The sequence below is a fragment of the Papio anubis genome, chromosome 13 (assembly GCF_008728515.1).
Source record: "Papio anubis isolate 15944 chromosome 13, Panubis1.0, whole genome shotgun sequence".
In the NCBI taxonomy this organism is placed as follows: domain Eukaryota; kingdom Metazoa; phylum Chordata; class Mammalia; order Primates; family Cercopithecidae; genus Papio; species Papio anubis.
Genome location: NC_044988.1, coordinates 43,680,682 through 43,703,733, shown reverse-complemented (window position 1 = coordinate 43,703,733; position 23,052 = coordinate 43,680,682). Strand labels below are relative to the sequence as shown.

General features: G+C 39.8%; 1 long non-coding RNA gene across 1 annotated transcript in view; it reads right to left on the bottom strand.

The window, feature by feature from the left end:
* Window positions 1-6,399: 6,399 nt before the first annotated feature.
* The window catches only part of LOC116270019, a 33,626-nt gene continuing 16,973 nt past the window's right edge, over window positions 6,400-23,052 (bottom strand). The window contains exon 3 of the long non-coding RNA XR_004177881.1: window positions 6,400-7,200. This is a non-coding gene — a long non-coding RNA (uncharacterized LOC116270019). The remainder of the gene's footprint in view (window positions 7,201-23,052) is intronic.

Below are 23,052 nucleotides of genomic sequence, written 5' to 3'. Positions count from 1 at the left end.
GGAACAATAAGCTATCCATTTTTTTAAAAATAGCATTAGTCTCTTCCTCATATCATATACAAAATTAATTTGAGACAGATCATAGATGTAAAGCATTGATCTCTATGTTATGTCATAAGCAAAATTAATTTAAGATGGATCATAGATGTAAACTTAAAAACTAATATTATAATGCTCTAGAAGAAAACATAGTAGAATACGTTTGTGACCATTAAGTAAACAAGGATTTTTTAGGTAGGAATCAGAAAGCAATATCCATGTAAGAAAAAAATGGATAGACTGGACTTCATCAAAATTAAAAACATTATTAAGTAAATGAATAAAGAAGCTATGGACTGGGAGAAATTCAGAGTATGAGTAACAAGGTATTTGTATTCAGAATTTATAAAGAACAACACCTCAATAATAGAGAAATCAACTTTGAAATGGACATTAGATTTAAATAGGCACTTTACAAAAGAAGACATTAAAATGGCCAATATGTGCCTGTTACATGGCTCAACACCATTAGCTATTAGGTACGTGTTTTTTAAACCACATTGAGACACCTTTATATACTCACCAAAAGGATAAAATTGTAAAAGACTGACAATATCAAGAGTCGGGTACATACTCATATTTCTTATGGGTGTGTAAAATAATACGACCACTCTGAAAAACTATATGACAGTGTGTTTTTAAAGTTAATTATACATCTGTTCCATGACCAAGCAATTCCATTGCTACATATTTAACCAGAGAAAGAAAAGTGAGGCCCGCCAAAAGATTTGCCCACGAATGTTCATAGCTTTTCTCATAATAGCCCAAGCCTGGAAGAAACCCAAATGTCCATCAACGGGAGAATGGATAAACAAATTTTGGTTTAGTCATAAAATAGACTATGACTCAGCAATAAAAAGTACCACACTGCTAATACACAGCAACACAGATAAATCTCAAAAACACTGTTTTGAGTAAAGCCAGACACAAATGAATAGGTACTATATAATTTGTATGAATTTCTAGAAAAGGCACCATATATGGGGATAGAAATGAATGGTGGTTGTGGATGGCCTGAGGGAAAGGGGGTATACCTAGAATGGGCAACAGGAAACTTCTCAGGGCATAGAAGATGTTCTGTATGTTAATAGAGGTGTGGATTATACACGTGAATACATTTGTAAAAACTTATTCCTGGAGGTTTATACAGGATACTGTATGTAAATTATACCTCAATAAAAGTTTATGAGATAATAAAATAACAACAGCCCTATCTTTATGGGTTATAGTCCTCCTGTGTGCATTTTAAAAGGAGTAGCTATGGATGACTTAGCAGAAACTTCTAGTTCAACCATTATTTTCTTGAGACAGAACTTTCCATAGAACATGGTGAATTGTGGGTGCGCTCATCCTGCCTTCTTCCAGTCCCAGAATCTGATCACCCTGTTGCTGATTCTAAGGAAGACCAGAAGCTGAGAAATAATATCAGCTACTGAGATAAAAGCAGTGTGACCTAGAGCAACAATGATTAGTTTTAGAGTATGACAGACCTGGTTTTGACCCCAAGCTCCACCACTTACTCTGGGACACATTGCTTAATTTGTCCCGAACCTTGGCTTCCAATTTTGTAAAACAAAGATAACCATTCTTGCCTGGAGTGTGATTGTGAGGAGCAGTGCTGAGCTTTCTCTTTTAGTCACTTCTGTGAAGCCTTTCTCAATTTCCCCAACTCTTACAAATCAACTGCCTTCCCAGTTACACATTTTCATAGCACTTCTTTAAAGCATCCATCACAGATGTAATTTTGTATATACTCAAGTGAATGTGTGATTAATGCCATTCCCCACCCCTTCCCCCAATTGTAAGTTCCTCCAGAGCAAGAAGCATGTATATTTTTGCTTACCAGTACCTAGTACAGTATCTGGCACATGGCAGGTAAGCAATAAATATTTGCTGAAAGAATGAAGACTGCCCGATGAAAGAAAATTTTTATTGTAATCAGTTCCTCTCCCACTTTGACAAAAGCAGGTGAAACCATAAAACTCTGCTATCCATTCCTCCCTCTCTCCTCTACTTCCAAATATATGCGTGAACACCCCACACTACCTACGGGGGCCTTCTTTTTTTCTTTCTCGTTTTCCTGAGTTCACTGGCACCAGATTTTACTTGTCTTACAACATGTGTGTGTGGCAAAGGCATTGAGAAGGGAAGTGAAAGAGGTCGGGTTTGCAGGGTGGGGGGGTGGGCATATGAGCAGATTTGCCTCTTAATGGCAGCTTTAAAGAGATAACCCTGCCCTTAAGGAGCCCAGCAGTAAGAGACTTTGCCAGTCATTAAGAAATCTGCAGCGGCCTTTGTTCGTTCATAAGAACTTTCACACTCGAGGGCATTCCAGGCCACCTATCACCGCTTTCCATCAAGGCCTGGGAGTTTCATGTTTATCTGTGTTACTCATGTGTTGAACTTGCTCCAGCCTCCCCCAGTGGCCAGGAGGCTTATTTGTGAAACCCCCTATCGCTTGGCAAGATTTGCCTTGTTAGAAAGGGGCAACATGGCAGTATATTGTTACTCTGCCTTCACTAGTGCTTTCATTTTTTATCTTATTCTCTGCCTTCTGAAAGCATGAAGGGAGAATACTGCCCAGATCTCATGGACTGGGACTGCTTATAGCACTAGGCAGTCCTCTATGGAGTCTGCCTATCACCGGCTTTAGTGTTCAAATATTCATTTAGATGGAAAAGTGTATTGACTTACTTTTTTTTCAACTTTGTATTTTGAAATCATTTGCAGATTCAAAGGAAGTTGTAAAGAAAAAAAAAAAAAAGGTACAGGGAGGTCCCATGCACCTTTCATCTTACTTTTTGTTTTTATTTACAAATGCAATACATGAGCATTATGGAATTTCAAAGAGTACAAAAGCATACAAAAGCGCATGTTCCTCCTCATTAGTAACAGAGTCAATATTTTTCTAATATTTTTCCTATGCACAAATGAATATATGGATATGGGTTGGTTTATTTATCAAAAACAGGATCATGCTGTCCAGCAAACTTCTTTTCCTTACCCAGAATCAAAGTAAAAAATATTTCTGTGTCGGTAGCCATAGCTGCCGTATATTCTTGTAAACAGCAACATAATAAGAGAGAAAATGTTTCAAACCCTTATTTTTAGGAAACATGGCATTTTTTTGGAAACTTGCTAAAGAAAAGTTAGTATAAGAATGAGCACACTGCAATTCCAGACTGACTTCTCAAAAGAAAAAAAAAAACAACACATTTTCTAAGGGAAGCTCAGACTCTCAGACTCTTCGTGGTTTTAATCAAATTATCCTTGTCTGTAAACAAACACCTTCTCTAGGAGAAGCTGGAGATGGATGGTATCATCACCGGTCTGTCTCCCACTTTAATAATCGGTTGTTTCCATTCCTTTAAGTGCTTAATCTTCCTGTTTAGGAAAGTAAAACTTCTGCTACTTGTCTCAAAAATGACCTTTTGTCCAGTATGCTGAACGAGACTCAGGGCCTTCCTCTGGGATGAGAGAGATCAATTCCAATGAGGCCTCCAGGGAGGCAGTGGGAAGGACTCCCGGAACCCACTGTGTAGGTAGGTGGGAAGCCAGTCCTCCCTAGTGGGTAAGCACTGTCCGTGGCATGGGATCTGCTCAGTGCAGACTTGCTTTTAAAAGAGAGGCCAGCTCGCTCCAGGCCCCCTCCAGACAACACCACCAAGGGCGGAAAGTGAAGGTGGGGCACTGGGGATTGCTCCTGGCTATTTTGATGGGCTCAGGTACTAGAGATGAGGCCCTTGTAGTCTTCATGTTGGATCCATCTCTTCTCTGCAAAATCCAGACCCCTCAGGACACTGGCTGGAGGGGATTGCAGAGTATGACAACAGTGCCAGAGGCTGAGGAGAAATAGCTGTTAAAATGGCCACAGGTCCCTCCCTGAATCTCAGAAAGAATGGAAAGCTCGACTTCTTCCCTCGGAGGAGAATCAGCGGGATTGAAGATGTCTCTGTCTCATCACCTGGCTTGCTACACGTTCTCTGCTACCCTCATGCTGAACATGGGCCCAGTCAAAGGCTCACCTAAATTCCCCTGACTGGCGCTCTGTTTTATTTCTGCCAGGTCCAGGGAAATGATTGGATAACATGTCTGACTACTCCAAACAGGCTCTTAATGGGCAATATTCACTTGTTACTGTTAGCTGGAGTTGCCTTCTCCCACACTTTGCATTGTAGTTCTACCAGGACCTCTGAGCCTGAAACCCAGAAGTCATTGCAGACTCTTCTCTCCATTGGCCTGCACACACAAGGCCCACTCTTCTGTACTCTAATGACTCTTTATGGCCACCCCTATGGTCTGAGGTCATTCATTCACTCGACAGATGTTCGAGTATTTGTGTGCCAGCCTCTGGGCATGAATGATGAGCAAACTCAGCCGTTCTTGTCCCTGCCTTCATGGCGCCTGTGGCTTAGGGAATGAAAGTCTTCATCTGTTTTTCCTAAGCTTTCTCACTGGATTGCTCTGTTCTTAGTTTTGCTAACTCAGTTCACCTCCATGTGGTCTCCAGCGCATTAAAAAGAAAACACCACCACCCCCAACCCAAGTCTTAATCTCATCTTTCTTCCTGATGGTATGGAGAAAGAAGCAGCACTAGGTGAAGTGGTGAAAGAGCAAAGGCTTAATTTTAACTCTTCCGCTGATCATCGTGTGAGTTCTGGTAAATTTCAGTTCTCTCACTTTAAAAATGGAGTTGGAGGAGATAATACCAATGCTAAAATTTATATTGATTCTAGTCATGCGCTACAGCTAGGAATGGAGCTTTGCATAATTTTTAAAGTACTTTATCAAGATATGATTGCCATTTAAATAGCTATCCATGTTTAATGTATACATCTTGATGAGTTTGGGAGTAAGTATACACCCATGAAACCATCACCACAATCAAGGCTCCAAACACATTCATGCATGACCTTATTTCATCCTCATGACAACCCTGTGAGGGATACTATTCTCAGCCCCCTTTTATAGGTAAAGAATCTGAAGTTTACAAAGTTTAAGTAACCTGTGCATGCTCCCCCAGCTAGCAAGTGGCAGACCAGAACTCAGGACTAGTTCCCAAAGGGGAGCTCATGTCTCTACATGCTGTTCATGAGCACGGGGCTCCTACACTCAGCACAGGATTAGACTGGAATTGACAGAGCTAAAAAGCTAAAAATAAAATAAATCACAAAATAGCTTAATAAAATGATTCCCCAAATCGCCTCTAAACCTGTCGGCTCCATGGGTCAAGATCCCTGAGCACTGATGACTCCTATCCATGGAGCTGGAAGGGAGTTAAGCCAACCCCAGAGCCTGGGGAGTGCAGGGGATGGACGAGAAGCCAGCCAGAGCCCTGGGCAGAGGCAAAGAGAGCAGACTGTGGAGACATCTGAATGGCTTCATTTTCACTTCCTCACTCTGCTTTTCCTCTCTATTTTTCTCTCTAGATCTCTATATCTGTTTTCCTCTCTGATTATATTTATATCTCCCCTTCTCTTCTATGTGGTGAAGTGAGACTTTCTTTCCCCCTGTCTGCCTTCTCTCTCATTCTCCCTTAGTTATTAGCAATATGATTTGGGGCTATTGATGGGCACAGAAGTTAAGCAGCCCGCCCAGAGGTCACACAACTAGTAGGGAACAACGCTGTGATTTGGACCCTGGCTTCTCAGACAGTGCCCATTGGCCACAGTCCATCTTGCTTGTTGGAGAGGCGGTGACTGTGAATAGTTGAAGGCAGTGAGAGACACATTGTAGCCTCTCTGCGAAGGTTACTGTCCTCAGGCTCAGCTCTAGGCAGATCACTAGTTTATTTGCCAGTGGTGATGGAAATTAAAGCACTGCCAGGGCATGCCTGAGCAATAGTTGGTGATTGCTTTGGGCTACAGACCTGGCTTTCCCAAACATTTGTTCCAGCCAGTGAGGTGTGCAAGCTGGAAAAGGCTGTTAGAGGCAGCATGGCTAAAGGGTAGGAGTGGAGGCTGTAGAAGTGGGGGAAGTGGAAGTGCAGGCACAGGCAGATGCTGGGGAAAGAGGAATTGGAGGGGAAGAGCCGAGATTTGGGGTATTTTAGGGATTTAAGCAAGGCAAGAATGTAATCAACCCCCAAAGTGTCCATGAAGCCCTCACCAGTGCTTTTGAAGTTACTTCGTGTTTTTAAACATCCAGTTAGCCTTTAGAATGGTGTCAGGTGAGAGGAGTTCAGCCAATGAAGTTAGTCACAACTGGCGTCCACCTGAGAGCCGCATTGGCCTGATCTCCCCAGGTTATGGGCTACACCGGCATGCTTAGAAGTCTCACTCTCAGTGAAAGACGCCCATAGGCCCCCAAGGGAGGAGTGCTCAGCCCCTGGGCATGCCTTTTGGGAAGGCTAGCCCCGGTTCTGAATTCGTTTCCTGTTTAGCTCTGCCAGTGACCCCCCAGCCAGCTGTCCTCTGGCGTTCTCAAGCCTCACAGAAGGGGCAGGACACAGGTTTGTCATTTCTTTCCCCGTCTCTTTGTTCCTCGCTGATCCCACTTTTGCCCATAAATGCTGCAGCCTCTCTCCCGGCCGCTCCTTCCGCTGCTCCCCTTGTCATCTTTCGGCATTTCCCGCTTGTGTCATCAGTTCATCAAAAGGAGGGGTCCCCACAGTGACAGTGATAAGGGGCCTTCCAGCAGGTCCGCCTGTGTATGGGCTGCACAGAGTGCCTCGATGGTGAAACAATGCCCAGGGCATCTGTAAAGTCTTGGTGGGCGGGCGCTCTCAGGCCAGCACCCCAAAGTTGGCCTCTGCTTCCTGAGAGCTCTTGGAGGGCCGTGCAGGAGGGAACAGCAGGTGGGAATCTTCCTTCCATCTAGAGCACCTGAGGGAGCCAGGCTGGAGAGGAGGAAGTGTATAGCCGCGCTGCCTTTGCCCCCAGGCCAGAGGGCTGCCCCAAAGGCAACTCTGGAAGTGCCTGGGGAGTGACCAACTGGGCTCTAGGGAGCTGCTGGCCCTGAGCATCCCGAGGTCTCTGTCTGGCCACATCTCTTTCCTTGGCTGCTGTCACAGCAACTGGACTTCCTCCTGTCTGTGACGACGTTGGGTGAACATAGTTGTGAGACTGATGAGACACAGACTGTATCTCATTGCCCTTCACAGCCCCCGGTGTTTACTGTGATGCTTGGCACATAGTAGGCATTCAGCATGATTGCTGCCATCTGAGAAAATTAAAACAGGAAAATACAATTACCATTAACAGGCTTACTACCCAATCATTGCTCAGGAGAAAAAAAAACAAGTAAGGTAAAGAATGGAGTAGGGAGAGAGAGAAAAAAGGAGGCACCCGGAGCTTGGGGTACTTCAAAGGCAGAGACCTGAGTGGGGCATTTCAGTCCCCTCAAACCCCCTCCTGCCTGAGAATTTAAAAAAAACAAAAACAAAACAAAAAGCCAAAAAAAAAAAAAAAAACTGGAGGAGGGAGAAACGGAAGAGTCACCAGCCATGAGGGGATAAGCTGGCCAGTGAAGGGCAGGTTCTTTTGCTGCCAGCCCCGAGTCAGGCTACCTTAAGCGCCTGTCCTGTCTGAGACTGTGGCTGACATGTCTCCCCAGGTGAATATAAAAATACCCAAAGGACAGAGCCCTTCGGCAGCGGTTGCTTTTCTTCTTTGAAGTTCACAGGCTGAAACAAGTTGCCTCTTCTGCCTCATACACAGAGAAAACTCCGGTAATACAGCAATTTTTTCCCTTCATTTTGACTGAGTCAAATAAGAGTTTATCCTTTTAAGTTGTCTGCAGAAAATGTAAATTCTAAGCCTGAAAGTCATTCAGAAAATACTAGCAGGGCATACGGAAGGCAGACTGACTACATGCCAATTAAAAAAGGTTGCCTGGATTTTGTGGTGTACAATAGGAGCTCCAATAATCAACAGCACCATTTACAGAGATGTGTTTGCCTTTTTGTGTTTTAGCAAAAGAAAAAAGCAGGAGTAAATATACTTGTCCTCGTCTGGATTTCTTGTTACAGTGGTGTGATTCTTTAAGATTCTCCCTGCAGTATCGGCTTTTAATTCTTCAGAAGAAAAAAAAAAACTGTTCAGAGCAAGTTGTTTTATTAGTAAATGTTAGTTCCTGACTTGTGTGTGTGCTTGTTGGAAGGACTAGTTCAAAGTCCAGGAAGAAACAGAAATGCTCAGTGGTTAGGGGATAAAGAATTTTTTTCCTGAGAGTATGACAGAGAATGACTAAGTGAGGGACCAGGTCGAGAGTCAGATTCTGGGCACACCCTGCTCCTCCCTCCTCATTTTTGACCAGCTCTTCTCTAGATGAAGGAAATAATGTTTCTAGGCCATCTTCAGAAGGAAGTGAGCACCAGGCCCATTGCCTCCTGATTGAGAAACTGTTCTCAAGGCTGATTTATCCTTCCAGACTGCAGGGCTCTTCTTTAACAGTGATTTCAAAGAGTTAAACTGCTTCCATATGTCCAGCATGAGAATGGAGTTTTTGTAGCCTTTGGCAACCTCAGCTGAATCCAGCTGCAGCTGCTACCTGTGTGTTCCACTGTGTGTGTGTGCGTGTGAGTGTTCTCTCACACACACCCGCACGCCCGTGTGTGCAGTGACATCTGAACCATGTTCCGACTGTGTCAATGAAACTGTTATGTCTTTGTTGGGGAGATATTAATTCTGAGCAATTACAGCTCCCTCTCTCCTCATTCCCTCCCACCCCTCTCCCCTCCCTTCATCTGCTCAGCAAGGACCATGGACCATGTCAAACAATATACAACAGAGAAGAATGCAAATAAACTTTAGTCTGCATCGCCCAGCAAAGCAGTTAGCCGCCCACTTGCAAGATACTTAACTCTTGTACACATGATACACAAAGAACGCTAGCTACTTTCACCAATCCCTTTAGACCAAAAAAAAAAAAAAAGGCAAAAGAACTGATCCTTGTCTTTCTATCTGTGAGGTTGCAGTTCCTCCTGCTAATAAAGGAGCTTTCTCCCATGATGCAGTGTGATAAGGATTGGCCTACATGTAGTCCAGCAAGCCACCGCTGATGTTTTCTTGATTAGGTGTCTTATCTTCCATTGAGCTGCATCTGATGAAGGTTGCTGACAGCATAATGGCTGGGAAAACGTCGGACAGCTCCATAAAATGGCAACTATGTTATGACATGTCAGCCAGGACCTGGTGGATGGTAAGTTTGGCATAATAACATTTTTTCACCCACCCCCAAAACTTCCCTCCCTTCTTCCTTTCGAGCTCCTCCTTTATTGTTCCATGCACGTGTTATAAAGTTCGCTGCCTGTGGAAAGTTCAAGCTCAAGTTGTGGGACCCTGGGGTGCCTCTGCACACCAGTGTGCTAGATAGGATTTCCCTGCTATTGTGGCCGGGGGCATAGGCCTTCTTTTTAAAAAGGCAGCATGAGTTTTTGTTCACTTTTTAAAAAAAAAAAAAATGCAAATGGTACAGTCAGTCCCAGGCCGGCTGCTGTGAAATATATGGAGGTGGGGCAGTCAGTAGGGGATTGGAGCCTTCTTGGCTAATTGTTCTTGCATTGGTCTTAAAACAGAGTAATGTACTTCTTTCTTCGGCTCCTCTGAATAATGATTTAGATAGTGTATTGTATCATGTTGTGTGCGGCTCCCTCATCAGTATGCGACTGTCCCCCACGCTTTGCCTTAATTTGGAATCCACCTCCCTTTCAATGAATACTGTAACTGGAGCAACCACTGATTACTATGCCACTCAGCGTAATTAAATTTAGTTAATGAGGATATGCATATTCAGTTCATTATTTTTCTTTGCTCAGGCAAATGTGTGTGGGTTTGTTGTTGCTGTTTTTCCCCCCTTATATTTGTCCAGCTGCAAATGTGGGGAAGAAGGAAAGGAGCATAAAAATTCAGGGCTATTGGTGAATCCTGTGACTCAACTTTTAACATAATATTGGGAAGAGAGAAGTTGTAACTTTCTATAATCAGAGTGCTGGAATGAGAGGTGGTAGTTTGGGGAAAGAAAACCTTTCACATCCAAAAAGCGCTACATGATAAATTTCAATATACTGATTTCTGTTGTGTGGACAATGGTCTCTTGTATGCAATAGTCGTGACGAGAATGGGGAATCCTTCCACAGGCAAGCATTTAATATGACTATTAAATTCATCACTGGGTTCATTCATCTGAACATTTACTTTCTTTTCTCATTTTCTTTTTCTTCTTTCTTCTTCTTTTTGCCCCTTTCCTTTTCTGTCTTGATTGCTTTTACTTGTTTGCTTCGATAATTATGGTGCTTACTACAAGGGCTGTTTTTCTCACAATTAGTACAGTGGAAGACAATGGGCACTTTATTCTAGGTGGGGAGGGGTATGGCCAGCCCTGGTGGTCAGCTCATCCACTGTGCCCGGACAGAAGGGAGCTTGGTCTGATTAGTCCTGGCTTCTGGCATTGCCAGGCAAGAAGGTTTCTTATGAATGTGTTTGAATTTCCTGAAAGCTGGATGTTATGCTGTTGCTCCCAGGCGTCTCCTGAAAGCTCAATGTTCAGGGAAGTTTCCCTGGAAGCTGAGTCCGTCTCCACACCCTTTCTCATTAATGTGAGACGTGTAAACCTGCAGGAAAACTTTGCTGCTGCTGCTACTTGTTGCTGTTTTGAGTACTCTCACTCAGAAAGAAAGGCCAGTTCCTCAAGGAGAGACAGAAACCTCTCTCTCTCTCTCTCTTTCTCTCTCTCTCTCTCTCTTTCTCTCTCTCTCTCTCTCCCCTCATCCCCATTTTATTCCTGATGAAATAGGTTTTACAAGTGATATAAACTCTAAAGTGGCAAACTGTTATTTATGGTTGTATCTCTTACTATACTTTAGTACTGTGCATGTACATGGTGAAATCAACTGGCAGATGCTTGGGGGAAAATGCTGTGAAATGTTTGTGTAAAAGATTTGCTTTATGTGACAATACCAAGGCTTGGAAGTGATGTTTTAATAGTAACCCTGCCTCTTAACTGTCATTTTAGGTTGTTCTAAGAAGTGAGTTTTAAAAGCAATATTCTTACTAAATGAAACATTTTCTGTTGGGGAAAAGTCAAAAAGTTTACTCTCTACAATTTTACTGAAAAACTGGGATTAATATGGGTATAGTAAGCTAATCACTATTAATATTTTGCCATTAAATGTCATCATTCTACTTCTGTACAGTCAGATTGCAGCTTCTCAAGAGAAGTATGCTGTGAATATTATTACTAAAGATTTGCATAAGCTGATTATTCATTTTTAGAAATTGTGGTCTTTTATTGCCGAGAAGATGCCGAGTATGTGCAGGGACAAGTTCAGAGGTAAAATATTAGGCTAAAAATTATTATATAATTTATTTTGATATTTAATCTTCATTAGGTTACATGAACAGTATGTAAGTTTCTTATTGGGACCATTCTGTTTTACTAAACTTTGTTAATTTGGCACCAGAGTGTTTAAGGGATTATTATTTAATGTGTCACTGAAAACTTGGAATGACAGATGCTTTGTGGAAAACATAATTAATCAAACGAAATGATTGCTTATCTTTAGTAATACATTGGGAGAGAGAGAATTGAGAAGAGAGACAGAACACATGGGAGTTCCTTTCACATGGTTCCCCTGTTTTGGATGTGAGGAAGATTTTTTAATGTGTTTTAAGATTTTTACAAACTCATTTATTGTGATTCTTCTCTCACCGTGACACTGATTCTTTTATTTTTATAATAACTCTGGGGTCTTTGTGTAAGACAGGATATTGTGTCCTTCTTTGGCTTAATCAAATGAAATTTTAGTAACCAGATCCTGAATTCCAAAGCTGCAGTGTTAACGTACCCAGGCAATTGCTTCCTGACTTATTGTCTGTTTCAGTTAGATTCTCTTATTGTGTGACAATGATCATAAATTCTACTTGACAGGGAAAAAGCCCAAACAAGACGTAGTTGTCCAATTCTACATCTGTTTTCCTTCCTAGACAGGCATGTTTTAGTAAAACAGAGGGAGGAAAAACATTTTATTGAGACAGCTAAAAATAAACAAGTACACGAAGAGTAAACTCCTGTGTGTGTATGTTAAATATCATCTACCTACATTCAGTTTTTAAAATGACGCATCCTTATATGTTTCACTTCTGTAGATTATTTTGTATGTGACTTCTTTCAAGGAGAAAAATCATGTAAGCAGTTTAAATTACAGTTGCTTGGCTATATTTAGAGTTCTGTTGATGACCTTTCACATTATTTAAAAATACCGCTTGGAATGTATTAAAGACATATCTCCTAAACAGCACTATTTCATTAATAATGGTTATTGATGGTGCTATATGTTTCCTTTTAAACCACTTCATAAATAAAACTAACAAAAACAATTTTTGGACTTTCCATTCTATTTTGTACTTCGTGTTTAAAGCTCTCTGTAAGACTTAGTAGAACTTCTTTGTCAGCTATTTGGAACTTCAGAGTAGCAGGTATGCACTAGACATTATTATTTTCTCTAACTTTCATAAATCTAATCCTTTGATCCCACCAGAACCAGGCCAGAACATTTGTAAGTTTACTTTAATCATAAAGGGTAATTATTTGAATATTAATCTGCACAATTAATTTGAAAATTAATTTGCCAGTCTATGCAACTTGAAATTCTCGTAGTCTTGTAAATAGTAAACACAGTGAATGGGCACACAAGCACAAAAACTGAGCTAGATCCTTTATTATCCAAGTTATTCTTAGTTGAACACCAATCAGTCTGCTCAGTTGTAATGTACTCTTTATTTGTCTTGAAAGAAAATCATTTTTACTTTTTGAGAAGTTAGTGTGTTAAAATGGTGAACCAAGTACCCTCACATAATCTTATTTTGTTTAAGACAATGTTAATAAAAGTGACAAATACATCAATTGTTTGCTAGACTGTTTCAATAATCAAATTTTGTTCTCAATGTTAATTTTAACTAAGCAACTTGGCAATAATATCAGTATATGTAGACCACATTGAAAAGATTGCTTTCACAGCAAATAATTCTCTAAAGCCTTTGAGAAGTTGAAGTGAAACATATATAATTGACTATTTTAAACGGAAAATCCTAAAATTAATATATCCTCTTATAAATACTTATATGTTACAGTCTGTATTTCATTTTCTTTTACTAAAAACTAAAGAATTTCTAAAGAGTCTGATAAATATGCTAAATATAAATATTAGAAAACGTCTGCTTAACCTAATAACCACATTTAGACTCCTGTGGTAATCTACCAGCCATGCAAAGATATATCTGAAAATCAAAATTCAATATTTATTTAATTTCAAATTTTATTTAATTTCTAGACATGTAATTGAATATGGAAATGTAGAAATGTGGTAGAAACTAATAGATACCATACCATACATATAATAACCATATCGACTAGTTGCCTAAAGATATTGTGTCTAAATATTGGATCTACTTGTAGAGTTAGAAACTATAAAATGTATGTTTCATTTGACAAATACTTGCAAAGAACATACTATATGCTAGACTCTTGCTAAGGTGCAGAGGAGACCAATCCTATCAGTCCCATTCTAGAACCAAACCCATGTCACAGTATTATTGAGGGGGGTGATAGACATCATATTAATGAAAGCTTCTGAATAGTTTCTGTTTTCTCTAAAATGTTGCTAACTATACAGCTATTATAATACATTTGCAGATTTATCACTCAGCGTCATGATAGCTAGTACATCTTTTCAGTATCCTTTCTTAGACCCATAGGTGAATGTTAACTTTACTATTACTTCTAAGCTATCTCCTGTACAATTAATGACATAGATAAAGAATAATGGTTTATGAAATACTAGTTTCTGAGTAAAACAACAACGATGATGATGATGATGACATCTGAGTAAAAACAATTTTTAACATCTGTAAATAATTGTAATTCTTTTTTAATGTATCAAATTTTCTCGCAGACAAATTGTACTTTTTTCTTTCATGTCTTCCCTACCTATATTCTTTAGTGATGCATTTTCATTTGTAGTACCATTTTAGCACATTTAAATACAAGTGAACTGTATTAATATTCTTCCAAGATACTTTCTTATATGGGAATGACTTTTATTGCAATTTCCATGATTTATTTTCACTTATGTGCTTGCATAACAAATGTAACATGTAAACTTTGGATAAAGCAAAGTATCCTTAGATCCTATCTCAATAAACAGTGATTAGATGGTTATTAATTTAATCAGAGTAAGGAAACACAAGTGCCTGCTTATCCTCTTTTCCAGTTCTTTTTTGGAAGCAAAGGGTTGTGTTCTCAAGGAGTGTTATCTATTCTATCTATGGGAAAGCTGTTGTTGATTTTCCAGTTTAGAGACTAGTCAACAAAGAGAGATATCTGATGCTCACAACGTCATTGAAACTATGGCATATTTCTGTAACATGGCTGAATGATGTCAATCACTATTTTTAGGCATTTTTAAATTCCCCGGGATTGTTATTTTGTGACATTTTCTATGCTGTGATTTGTAATACATATTGTTCTGAGGGGGTGAGAAAGTCTGCTCAGAAATAGGAAAATTTAGCAGGGCAGGAAAAGAGAATTACATTCCCCTGTTGCGTCTCAATGTGCAAAAAAGTCAGGATATTGATATTCAGTGCAAAAGTTCTTTTCACAAGAAGTTCTGCTAAGGGATATATGTAGCTATGCTAAATGTTTTATTAACTTTTAAGAATTCTAAATTTTATTGCATTTTAAATGCTTAGCAAAGAGCCAGGAGAAAAGAAAGTACTCAGGAAATGTTCGTTATGATCATTATTATTATTTCAACTTACACTAAGCATGTTTTATAAGTGGAACAGATTTAGCATATCATGTAATAGACAGCTTTAATAATAATTTCCATTTCTCAATGTTCTAACATAAATTTTACCCCAGCACTTCCCTAAAAATATGACTTTATTCAGAGAGTATTTTTTTCCCTAACTTCTCACATACTATGTTCATTTTCTGAGGTTAGAACATAATGGATATGTTTATGAGCACAGGGCTGAATCCTGGGAAATGTAGATTTGGTGACCCCTGGCAGATGAATTTGTTCCTCTCACGGCTGGTAGAGGCAGCTGTAAAGTGCAGATAATCATACTCATTACATGTCGCTCCAACCTGTCGTGAGGATGAATGAGATGGAGTCGGCGAGGCACCTGGTGAATGCTTTGTAAATGCAAGGTCCACGACACATACCCAAGGGAGCTAATACAAATTGTGGCTATTTATACAGTCTCAGGTCTGAGCACCTAGTAGGTGCCCCAAAATACACACAAATAACACGGTGTGTTATTTGAATGGAACCATAACGTTTCCTATGGGGCTTTCATAATCATGTTGAGTTTTTAAAAATTCATATGAACATTTTTGTGGGAACTGCATACATTAAATGAATCATAAAAATACAGTATTTTCCATTTCAAATTGTAGCAGATTTCTTAAAAACACAGACTCCTGAAACATTTTCTCATGGTTAGCCAGATCCAATGGCTAATGTTATACATTAGCTTAACTTTAAACATTAAATACCATGATTTTAAGGGTAAAAGAAACTAGTGACTATGGAGGGCCTCCTCTTTGCCAGGTGTTTGCCTGGTACTTTGGGAGGCAATTTATATAAATCATCTCCTTCAGTCTTCAGCACAGAACAGTAACATAGACATTACCAGAACCACTTTACAGGGGAGACCACTCGAATTCAAGGTTAAGCAACTTGCTGAGATGCACTCCACTCGGGGAGAAGTGGAGAGAACACGAAAACCCTCAAAGTTTAAATAAAGTCTCCCTGCTCCTTCCCCAGAACCTGACCATTGACTGTTTCACCCATATCTCGGTTATAACTAATTACTGGTGACCATGGTAAGGTGTTTTACCATTGCCTGCTTTAACATCAGTCTGCCCCTCCAGTGCCATTTCATGCCTCTTTCTGGGGCTCAACTCTCCCTCTGTGTTAAATGGGCCAGGACACTTGCTCCAGAGCTGTGTCTGAGAACTGTAGAGCCCTGGGATTGGAGGTAGTTGAATTCTTTGGAAATGCGATTCCATTCATCTTTCCTCGAGACAATTAGACTCGCTATAGTCATAAGCCATCTGGGGGAAATTTTTTGGAAAGAAATTGGCAAGCAAAGTGTTTCCATTTTCAGGTTTTGATGATATCTGTTTACCTCATGGAGTTCTTGTGAGGCTCCAATGAGATAATACACAGTCAACGACTTGAAAACTGTAAAATGCAAAACAAATCTAAGGTATACATATTATTATCTGGTGGTGTTAAACACGGTGGATGAAGAAAAGCTTTCCAGAATTTTGCCGGTGTTCTGGAGTGTGATATAATGTTAAATTCTCACCAGGCAACAGAGAAAATGCCAGCTGCTAAAACCCTGTATGATGCTATTTGCAAATTCTGCTGCTAAACTCAAAAGTATTAATCCTTCAGATAGCAATGCACTGCTAGTTCACCAACATCTCATGTAACAGTAGTGATAATATCCACCACCTCTTTTTGTACATTTAATGAGAAGGCATGAAATTTTTAAAAATTTCACCTGTGCCATTTTGCAGTTCAACTCACATTTTTCATTGATATAAGTTTGTACCTTAGCTTGTACCACAAAAGATTCTTAATCGTTCTTAAACGAAATTATTATTTTAACTCACACTTAGCTTGTATTATAATGGGAAAGATTTAGCTGGTCACATAATGAACGGTACATTATGTTGTAAATGGGATGGTTTTTTTCTGTTATTTTCAAGATTGTGAGAGAGAATATTACTAGCAACTGTTTGAGAGAAAACGCCCTAGCACATTTGATACGTTTTTATGCTGCAGGTATGAATGTTTAATATAAATGGGTCTACTCTATTACATAGCATTTCTTATGTATGAATATAAGATTTACCTTCTATTATTTAGTTGCTCAAGTGTGCAACCAAAATTATAAGCACCAAGAGGACGGGGACCACATCTTATTTACTATCCCTAAACAGCATTTTGTACATAAAAGGCCCTTAATGAATAATTGCTAAATTGCATCAAGACTGTTGCTCTCCCACTTTACTAATAGAGAGGGAAATCCAGTGAGCACTCAAGTTCTGAGTGGATCAATGGTAATGAACTTAAATCTGTGGGCCCAAGTTATGAATTGTTACGCTGTCTTTTTCCAGACAAAACTTAAATGTACTAGAGGCATGTTGGAATTATAATGAAATTAGCAGCCAAGTTTTAAAACTGAAGGTAAGAGTAAGAAGAAGGCCCATAGCAAAAGCAGTAAGTTTGTATTTCTCTGCAAGCACACAAGCTCACAGTCTTTAGTAAGTGGTAAGGCAGCAGATGGATCGACCGACCTTGTCAGCAAACGTCATCTCTAACTGTCGCAATTCTTTTATCGGACTCACCTAGATCTTTCTGTGGTCTAACAAGTTAGAGATTTTGGAAAAGGTTAATGTATTTGGGGGATAAATGATCAAGGCAAAGTGACTTTGGAATAAGTGAGCTTTTTGTATATTTTCTGATTTTTGATGAAATAAGTTTCATTTAAGAGGACTGATGATTTTTCCAGTATAAGGCTTCAGTCATTTCCCCATAATTCTTACATTTATGACGATGTCGGGAAGGTCTCTGGCATGGGCTGGCATTTTAACATTCAGTGTTTGGGTGGGAGTTCAGAGGCACACGCGGGAATGACAGAAACCTAAAGTAGAATGGGTAGACTGGAGGGGTGTGGGTTTGTGGGAAAGTGAGTAGGAAAGTATCCAATCACTTGTGAAGAAGTAGCTGCTTATAAATAATTTTGAGAAAAAAAATATTTAAAGTTAAAAGAACACTCTGATTGGATTCGGCCCTGCTCTGACCACTGTAAGTTGGTGCCTTTATGAAAACTGAGCCAACACCAAGTGTGCTCGGGTATTATAAACTCTGCAGCCCAATCTTCAGAGCCGGAAAAGTCACCTGCCCATACTCTTATGACCCACTTTTCCTCAGGGCACTCATGAAGTAAACTGAGAGAGTATTCTGGAGGCCACTGAAAAAAATCAGGTCCTCTCAGCTGGACACTACCCCTCTATACCAGCAGACACTTTTCTTACCTCACCTCTCTCATGCTTATTTTCAGATATTTTAAAGTGAAATGATGGTAGAGACACAAGGGAGAAAAATTTGATTGTGGATTACTACTTTTGCTCCCAAACACTCCAGTCACTGTTAGAACCAGGAGCACTCTTCTCCCTTCTAGAGCAGAGCCTCTGGTTTGAAGGAGGAGGGAAAGAGCTGTGTCTACAAGATAAGCAGTCTTTACCTTCAACCGTTCTTACTATTTCAAGGTTCAATGCCAATGCTGACAGCTAATCTGGTGAAAATTATGCGGAGGGAAATAAACTTTCATTTCTCCAGTTTGGACTTGGAACAATAAAGGTGGAAGAATATGAGACTCAAAGTAACATCATATATGCTCTAGCATGCACCGCAGAGGATAATAGTTGTTGTGATTTTCCAGAATTCCAGGTAGTTTGCTGTTATCGATAGACCTAAATGACCTCACACAAACTTCCTTCACCTTCTTTAATATTTCCTCTGGTTTCCTGTTAGGTGGAATCATGGAATACTATGTGATACAATAATAACCAAAACTTTAAAGGAGACAGCAATGCTTTTCTTTATTCATACACAGAAGGAATAACACGAAATTGTTATTTTATTTTTTCAATAAGATATTAATTATCGTATGTTAGGCTATTCCTTTTATTGACACCAAAGATGTTTATAAATAGTACCCCACGTAATACAAACCACATGTTTATGTAGCATGAATGTTCAATCAATTAGTTCACACACATAAACGCTGGAATATTGATGACACATGTTAGTTTTTAGTGGGAAAAAAGCCAACAGAGCTAATTTGATGCATTGATCTTTGGGACCTTCGCACAGATGTAAACCTTTGACTTCATCGCAAGTGATTTGCTGACAAACAGTAGCTTGTAATTATTGTTGTGTCATCATAAATTATTTTAAAAATCAATCAATCAGCTTACACCAGGCAGGCTAGCCACATTTGTCAGTTTGGGCTGTTTCGCTTCACTTTATTTTCTCACATATTCTCTTCTTATTAGACATTTTGAAAACATTTGCTTGTGCCAGATTGGCTTTCTCCTAAACTTTCACAGGGAATTCCAAAGAATAGCATGGGTATGGGGAGATATTGCTGAGGTATTGATCAATATTCTCTAAACTCTTGGCCATACACTACCAATGAGTAGAGTGAATAATCATCGAGCTTCAAAGTCTTTTGGCCAAAGCCATCTCCACAAGCAAGGGACAGGAAAATGGTACCTCAATCTTTGGGCAAACAGGCATCATTTAGGGACTGAGTGATTGCTAATGTAACAGTTTTCAACATTGTCCCAAAAAGTGCTTCTTTGATTATCTTTCCACCCAAGCCTCTATTTTGAAAGATTCTATTAACTGAACAAATTGCATGTATTAAACTGTGAGCTGTTTTTGCATTTTTCAGATATCACCATCCACTAAGAACTCCTATGTGCCAGGTTCTCTGCTAGGTACTTTGCATCTAATACCTTATTATTAAATAACAATTTGCAACAACCTTGAAAAGTATATGCAATTCCCATTTCACAGCAGAAAAATACTGAGGCCCAGGGAGTTTAAATAGTTTGTCCAAGCTTACACGGCTGATAATGGGGCAGTGCCAGGATTAAAAGTCAGGTTATCGGCACTTCCCATAACACCATGAATAACCAACAACATCAAAGCACTTCTGAACAGCCATGTTTTCACATGGAGTTGGTTTACTTCTAGCCCAAATCAAAGAGATTTGACATTTTAGTTAGAGGACAGAGCCTTATTCTGGATAAACCTACCATTTTTGAATGGTATTTGTGAAATATTAAAAAGTAGCTCCTGCATAATTTTATTCAATCTCCTTTCAAGAAATTTGAAAGGGTGGAAAACTTCTGAATCTTTCTTTGTCCTGCTCACTAAAGTCACTGTTCCTGTCAATGCAGAAGCATCATCCACCACTTTGTGAAAAGGGTGTCATTGCCTGCTTTTGTTTAGCTTCATTTTCTTGTCCTGAATCAAGGGGGGCAGTAGAAAAACAGCTGAGTATCCAAAGAGCCAGATGGATGTCCCCAAACTGGTCTGTAGGCAGAAGCAAGCTGTTTAACCTCTGAGTCCTGACTACTTTTTTGAACCACTGTAAATGAAGCAAACGAAAGTCAGTGGCTTCTCACTTTTTGGGCCTTCCATCATTTATACATAGAACTAAAGTAATCTATTCATGAAACAGATTTTTACCCTTAGCACCTGAAGTGCACATTTACTAGTTTTCTATTTTATTCTATTTCATCTTTTTAAATGAAGGTGCTGCCTCACTAAATTGATCTCTTGACCTGCTAATGGGTCATGACACATGGTTTGGAAAATACTGAGTGAATGCAAAAGTTCTCTGTAGAAGCTAAATTTAATATCTGCACAGAAGTGCTTTAGATTCCTGTGTTTAGAGGGCTTTCATTATTTCAGCCCCTCCTTTTAAAGGAATTTCATACTTATTGGAAGAGAGTGATTATTTTGCAGAATGTGATCTTAGCCTGTGGCACCGCTGTAGGACATTCCACTGAGGTGTTTCTCCTCTGAGCTGCTCTAAGTACAAGTCAGTCAGCCCTCGGAAGGACAGGTTAGGTGCAGAGGAAGTAATGCCTACTGGGCTGGGTCTGTGTTCATAATGCATGTCGAATTCTTATCTTAGATCATTAGGGAAATAGCACCTTTTAAGACAGACCCTTATTTTGTAAATAAGATCATGGAATGAAATTGGAAAGTTTTTGGGAAAAAATGTGTGTAGCTCATAATCACTATTCAGTTGATCACTGAAAACATAAAGAAATGGACTTTGATAAAAATACAAGTAGATAGAATGGGTATTTCCTAAAGAGTTACTTTTTCCCCTGAAATTTTCAGTAGAAGGAAATGTTAGGTGCAATGTAAGATAATATCTATTGTGCCTTACATATCCTCATGTGAATGAAGGAAAGTTAAACATTATAAAGAGTTTCTTTAGAATATGGACTTCATATTTTCACCAATCTGAATTTTATGATGTTTACGATATAGAGAACTAAGGGGAAGCTAAAATTAAAATGAGAGAGAGCATGAGATATAAAAATACTTTTTGGAGAGTGTTTTAGGTTATGTAGAGAGGACAAATAGCATTATGGTAAAGGGCCTAGGCATCTAAGGCTAGACTCTCTGGGCTCAAATCCCAAATATGCCATTGCCCAGCTAGGTAAACTTGAGCAAATGACTTAACATTTCTGTGACTCAGTTTCCTCAGCTGTTATGTGGGGGTAGTAACAGGATCTGCTTTGTAAGATTGTTGTGAGGATTAGATGAGTTTTATTCATAAACCATTTTGCCAGGCATATATCGGGTCCTCATGCTAATAGTAATTAACTCTAAGTAAGGCATAAGCACAACGCACTGCAATAAAACGCCTGACAGTAAGTAAGGTATACAAATAAGAAAAGACACAAAATAAGGTTACAAAACAAAAACAACCCCTGCCTCCCAACCCCCCACCAAGAAAACACACAACAGAAACTATTACTAGGAGAAGTGATTCTTAGCAGTTAAGTCAGTGGCTTTAGGCTCAACAAATTTCCACAAAGACTTTGCTTACCTTTCTGAGAAAATGATTTCTTCTAGATTCTGAGCTCCTGTTTAGTGTATTTACTCCTTATGGCATTAATTTCATTTTTCCCCTAAACTCAATGATAAACTTCTGGAAAGCAGAGATCCAATCTTACTTAGCCTTATATTTCCTCTCAACTTCTCTTCCTGGCTTCAACTCAATATCCTTATACAAGCACCCATACCATCAGACTTGTTGAATGAGGTTGAGCTTGGCTTAAGTTCTAGGCTCTTAGTCCATTATTAGTGCTTTGAGAGCCCAGGACACACAATTTATAAATAAAGCCAGTCCCGCTTCTCATAGAGGCACCCCACCATCACCACCATACACACAACTTAAAAATGAGCTGTGCTTTCAAAGCTCATTAGAAGCTATTAACTAGAAACTTTGTGATAAGTGCAGTGGGTCCAAAAGGACCCATCAAAGACAGTTTCACCCACAGAGCACCGGGTGCCATAATGGCTCCAGGCAACTGGGGCCTGGACTTTCCCCTTTCTCCTGCCAGTAGCCCCCTCCTTAGTATGTGAGTGGGAATCCCCCATCTCCCAGTGGCTGAGCATAGACTCCACTGCTCCAATCCAGAGAGGGGAGTTGGGGATGGGAAATATGGCCTGAGGTTCCAAAGAGGGTGAAGGCGAGGTCTCTACTTCTCCATCCTCTCTACCCCGTTTCTCTTTCGTTCTCCCATTACTGGCAAGGAAAGGAGGGAGTAGTTCTTCAGCTTCCCTTCCTCTACAACTTGGTTTCCCTTCTCTCTTTTTTTTTTCTTGAGTTTCTTCCCATAGTCTTGAGACCAGAAACTGCAGGACAAAAGTGGTGGTGTTAGGAGTAGGGATGGAAGGTGGACCTAACAGATAACCTCTTTCTACTCATCTTTCTCATATCCACTCTATTTTTTGTTTCCCACTAGGCTATCCCCAATCTCACCACTGGATACTAGATTATGATGACAGCTGGGGAACCTGGGCTATCAGTTGAATAATGGGTGGCATTCATCAGGAAGACTCTTACCAGCAATGGGCCTATAAATTTGTGAGGAATGGTCACAGAGATGGGTACAGGAGGCAGGCAAAGAAGCTCAGTTCTCAAGGTAACCTTGCTCAGCCAGCTGGAGCAAGTCAGGAGTTGCCTGTATCCATAGACATAAACACCTAGCCTCTATTGCCTACCTTGCCCCAAAACATAGGGCCATGGCCAAAGATTGAGGGGTCATAAGCCTCTATAGAAAAATATTTTTATGATGACCCTGTTGCTAATGTCTTATCATTTAGGCCATCCATATTTCCAATGGTATATAGACCCAAACCTTTCCTATCAATACTGCATTTGTAACTGCATA